At 41.0% G+C, this 5,723-nt stretch overlaps 1 pseudogene; it reads right to left on the bottom strand.

Moving 5' to 3' along the window:
- Positions 1-3,359: 3,359 nt before the first annotated feature.
- LOC103666487 lies at positions 3,360-5,145 on the bottom strand (annotated as a pseudogene).
- Between the last annotated feature and the right edge of the window lie 578 nt (positions 5,146-5,723).

Here is a 5,723-nt window from a genome sequence, read left to right as displayed (position 1 = left end):
CCTCAGTGGCTTAATTACAAAGTATTGTTTCTCACACATATGTTACATGTCCCTGCAGCCCTGCTCTGTTTTCCTTCTGAGACCTAAGCAGAAGGACTACTCCCCCATATAATACATTTCAGAGGAGAAAGAGAACATGGCAGAATCATACAATGGCTGTTAAAGCTTCTGAGTGAAATGGGCATATATCACTTCCCACATTGAAGTCTCTAAAGCAGTCTCATGTTCAAGCTTACTATGAACAGGGAGGGAGGGGCAGTGGACATTTTGAATAGTGAAACAATCTGCCACATTTGTGTTCTCAAGTGTCTGGTGTATGACCAAATATGCACGCTTACAGATATTATTTATTATTCTTCCTTTACATTTCCAGAAGTAATGCCACATTGTGACATTTCATACTATAAAATATACACTACCTATACTATCCATTTTATGCTACAGTCTCCAGAAAAGAGGAGCTAGCTCTTTTCCCATTTCTTTGAACAGCACCTATACAACAGGCTCTTGGTGACGTTTGGGAGAGTGGTCAACACCCAACTTTACAGGCAGGTAGGAGGGCACCAGAACACTCCATGAGCAGTGATCATCAGGAATGAGAAAGGGCACCGTGTTTACCCCTGAATTTGAGGGCTAGTTCTGTGGAGACTAATCTCATGACTAATCCGTAGGTGATAAAAACCACTGCAAGGACTAATTGCATTCTCGTTTACTTTGTTATTTATTATTCTAGGGAGTCTAGTTATATCATCATATGGGTATTAGAGCAATGGAAGGACAAACAACAGTAATTTGGAATGCCAGAGAATAAATTCATCACTCCAGCTTCCAGCTAAAGCCCCGGGATAGCCTTGTCTATGACCTGACAGATAATCACACAACCACACAAAACCCGTTTTTAATCTAGGACCATGATTTATTTAACCAACTCTCAACTGATAAGTATTTATAGAGCTGTATTATGTAGTATAAATTTCACTGTTACATAAAATACTGAAAGGAACATTCTTACAGGTGCATCTGCATCAATATTTCTTTTTTTTTTAAGAGTTTATTTATTTATTTGACAGAGAGAGAAACACACATCCAGTGAGAGAGGGAACACAAGCAGGGGAAGTGGGAGAGGAAGAAGCAGGCTCATAGCGGAGGAGCCCGATGTGGGGCTCGATCCCATAACGCCGGGATCACGCCCTGAGCCGAAGACAGACGCTTAGCGACTAAGCCACCCAGGCGCCCCTGCATCAATATTTCTTAAGGACAAATTCCTAAATACGGATTGTTGACTGACGTGGAATGTACATCTTCAAGGCTTCTGATTCTTATCCATTGGTCCTTCCACACTTCATTATGCCCCAGTCCTTTGATGCCCTCACTTTCCTCCTTACCCTACTTAAATTCCTCAACAAGCATTATCATCACTCACTTGAACATAGCCTCAGCCTCCTGACCCCTCTCACTTCATTGTACTCAAGGCAAAACTATAACACCTGTTGAATCCAACGCTCCATCTGCTCTGCCCCTGCGGCCATCACAATATGGCCGGAGAAACACACAGAAGCACACTGACTGGCCTCACTTTATGGCCACTAGCTTGAAATGAGTCCTTAGTGTTTCTAGGCCATCATGCTAGGTATCTCTAGACCATTCACTCTCCCAGTATCCTCCTTGACTGTTTCATACCATGTTGTTTCTCATCAACCTCCCATCTCTCCCTCTACCCCATTCTGACACTCAGCTTCCTATTTCACTGTGAAAACTGAAATAACCAGAAGAGAGACCCTGTAGATTTCTACCACAACACAGCCTTAAGAGCAGGTGCTTGCTTATGTTCTCTGTCTTCCCACCTGTTACCATAGATGAATGGTCTCTGCTCCAGTCTACCTCAAGGATATCACTCCAGCAACTTTGCTCTTTTGCTCCTACATTATCAATTTTTCCCTCTCAACTGCATCATTCCCACCAGCATATAAACATGCTGCTATCTCCCCATTTTAAATATAAAACTATTTTCTCTTGATCCTCTTCCCTTGCCAACGATTATCCCCTTTTGGCAAAACTCTTTAAATACTTGCCTATACTCACGGTGTTCGATTTCTCTCCTCCCATTCTCTCTTGTTATCATCTTCATTGAGGTAGAATTTACCTACAATAAAATACACCAGTTTGTTGAATTTTGAAAAATGTAAGTAGTCATATGACAACAACCACAATTAAGATACAGAACATTTCCATCACCCCCAAAATGTCCACATATACCTTTTATCCTGCTTTCCTTGCATTAAATGAAGGCTTTTTTTTTATGATTCCATTTTATCTCCACTATTGGATTATGAGTTTTATAAATTAATGGTTTTTCTAGGGACTGTAGTCTACATCTTTAATTTATCACAGTTCAGTTTTGAAAAATATTATACCGTATCACATATAATTTAAGAACCTTACAACAGTATATTTCCAAATTCTTCTTCCTTGGTGCTGTTGTTTTCATATGTTTTACTTCTCTGTATGCCATAAATCCTGCAATGCATTGTTGTTAGTTTTGCTCTAGATAATGAATTATGTTTTAAAGAGTTTTTTAGGGGCACCTGGGTGGCTCAGTCAGTTAAGCAACTGCCTTCAGCTTGAGTCCTGGCATCAAGCCCCACATCAGGTTCCTTGCTCAGCAGGGAGTCTGCTTCTCCCTCTCCCTCTGCTGCTCCCCCCCTTTGTGCTCACTCTCTCCCTCTCTCTCAAAATACATAAATACATAAATAAATAAATAAATAAATAAATAAATAAATAAATCTTTTAAAAAGGTTGGTTTTTTTTTTTAAAGATTTTATTTATTTATTTGCCAGAGAGAGTGAGCACAAGCAGGGGGAGTGACAGGCAGAAGCAGGCAGAGGGAGAAGCAGGCTCCCTGGTGAGCAAGGAACCCGATGTGGGGCTCGATCCCAGGACCGTGGGATCATGACCTGAGCTGAAGGCAGACGCTTAACTGACTGAGCCACCCAGGCGCCCCAAAAAAGGTTGTTTTTTTAAATAAGAAAAACTTTCATATTTGTGCACATATTTACCATTTCTGTCATTCTTCATTGTGTAGATCCAAGAATCCTTTATTATTTCTTTTGACATAGGATTCCTGCCATAAACTTTCTCAGCTTTTGTTGGTCTTAAAATTTTCTTTCAAACAGAAGTTCTCACATCATTATTACTGAACCAACGTACTAGTAGGAAAGCACAGAAACAAAGAAAAAAATTATTTTCCCAGTAAAACTTGTCCAACTGTTCAGAGAGTGGTGATGTTTTCCGCTTGATATAGTAAAATACTAGTGACCTGAATACAGCATAAATATGTGTCTCATCTCATGGGCTATTCCTCAGAGACCCAAGCTGGTTCTTCTCCAGGGTTTCCTCTTAGAGTTGTACCTGATTTTCTTACCAGTTTTCATCCAAATCCATTAGGGAATGGGATGATTCTGCTTTTGTTTCTTGGCCAGGAATTGCTTGATCCTAAAAGTCTTGTGAGAAAACTATGCTGAGCAGCAGAGTCAACCTCACTTGCCACAGTGGTGGGGTCTTGTGAGCACAGTTTAACAGCAGTCTTAATTTTTAAATTAATTTATTTGAAAGAGAGTGAGAGAGTCCACGTGCACACGCACACGTGCACATGGGGAGAGGGGGGCAAAGGGAGAGGGAGAGAGAATCTCAAGCAGTCTCCCTGCTGAGCACAGAGCCTGACACTGGGCTTGATCTCAATACCCTGAGATCATGACCTGAGCTGAAATCAAGAGATGGAGTGGCGCCTGGGTAGCATAGTCGTTAGGCGTCTGCCTTTGGCTCAGGGCGTGATCCTGGCGTTCTGGGATCGAGTCCCACATCGGGCTCCTCCGCTGGGAGCCTGCTTCTTCCTCTCCCACTCCCCCTGCTTGTGTTCCCTCTCTCGCTGGCTGTCTCTATCTGTCAAATAAATAAATCTTAAAAAAAAAAAAAAAAAAAAGGAGACGGATGCTTTAACCAACTGAGCCACCCAGGTGCCCCAGTCTTAAAATCTTTTTATTTTGCTTTCATTTTATTTTTTTAAGATTTTATTTATTTATTTGACAGAGAGAGAGACAGCCAGCGAGAGAGGGAACACAAGCAGGGGGAGTGGGAGAGGAAGAAGCAGGCTCCCAGCGGAGCAGGGAACCCGATGCGGGGCTCGATCCCAAGACCCTGGGATCACACCCTGAGCCCAAGGCAGACGCTTAATGACTGAGCCACCCAGGCACCCCTATTTTGCTTTTATTTTTGAAAAATATTTTCACTCGGCATAGGATTCTGGATTGATATGTTTTTGTTTCTTTCAGCACTTTAAAGATGTTGTGCTGTTTGTCTTCTGGCCTGTGGGGCTTCTGGTGTGAAGTCTGCTGTCGTTCTTTATCTTTATTTCTCTTTTTGTAACATGTGTTGTTTCCCCAGGCTGCTTTAAAGATTTTTTCCATTATCACTGGGTTTTAACAATTTGATTATGATGCGTTGTTTAGTTTCTTTTGCAGTGTCTTAAAGTTCACTTATCTTTTCAGTATTGTACTTTTTATTTCTAAAAATTTTATTTGGGTCTTTTAAAAATATATATCTTCCATTTCTCTCCAAATCGAGTTTATGTTTCTCTTGATACCTTTGATCATGTTTATAAGATTTATAATACTCATTTTAAGGTCCTTGTTTATGAATTCCATGATTTTCTGTCATTTCTGGTTCTGTTTCTATTGATCGCCTTTTAATCTGATTGTACATCATATTTCACTGATTCTTTAAAGGCCTGGTAATTTTCAACTGGATAAAGAATTGTGAATTTTGATTTACTTGTTACTGTATTGTGTTGTATTCCATTAAAGATTGTTGAAATTTTTTCTGGTGTCCAATCAAGGTACTTGTGGATAATTTTAATCCCTTTCAGACTTGATTTTAAGCTTTCTTAGAGTGGGTCCAGAACAGGCTTTATTTTGGACTAATTTAGTTCCATCACTAAGGCATGATCCTTCTGAGGACTTCAACCAATGTATGATGGGATCTCTTCATTTTGGTTGGTGGAAACATGCGTACCTTCCAGCACTGTGCGGTCTCCAGCACTTGTTCCTTTCCCAGCCTTGGGGAGTTTCTCACATTTATGTGTAGATCCATACTTAGCCAAAGACTCAAGAAGACTCCTCTGGATATCTTCAGAGCTTTTCTCTGTGAAGCACCTGCTTTTCAGTATGTTGCCTTCTAAGTTCTAGCTATCTTGATATTCTCAAACTTTGATCTTAATCTCTTCAATTCAGTAGGAGTGTTAGGTTCTTTGGGTTCCTCTTCCCGACAGTATGGCCTGAAAACTGGCTCTAAAGAGTAAGCTGGGAGATCATAAAGCTCATCCCATTTGTTTCCCTTCTCTCAGTGATCACAGTCCTGTGCTGCCTTTGTCCAATGTCTGAAAACCATTGTTTCATCTATTTTATCAAGCATATAGTTGTTTGTTTGTAGTTGAAGGGTGATTCCTGTTGCTGCTAATTCTTTCATGGTCAAAGGAGATACCCTACCCCAGTCTCCTTTTTTAAAAAAAAAAAAAGATTTATTTATTTGAGAGAGAAAGAGAGAGAGCACGAGCAGGGGGAAGGGCAGAGGGAGAAGCAGAATCCCCGCTGAGCAGGGATCCCAACTTGGGGCATCGGGAGGGGGCTCCATCCCAGGACCCTAGGATCATGACCTGAGCCGAAGGCAGA

This window comes from Ursus maritimus, unplaced genomic scaffold (assembly GCF_017311325.1).
Source record: "Ursus maritimus isolate PB19 unplaced genomic scaffold, ASM1731132v1 scaffold_36, whole genome shotgun sequence".
NCBI lineage: Eukaryota > Metazoa > Chordata > Mammalia > Carnivora > Ursidae > Ursus > Ursus maritimus.
Note: the sequence above shows the minus strand (reverse complement) of the source record. Positions and strands in the feature narration are given on the sequence as shown.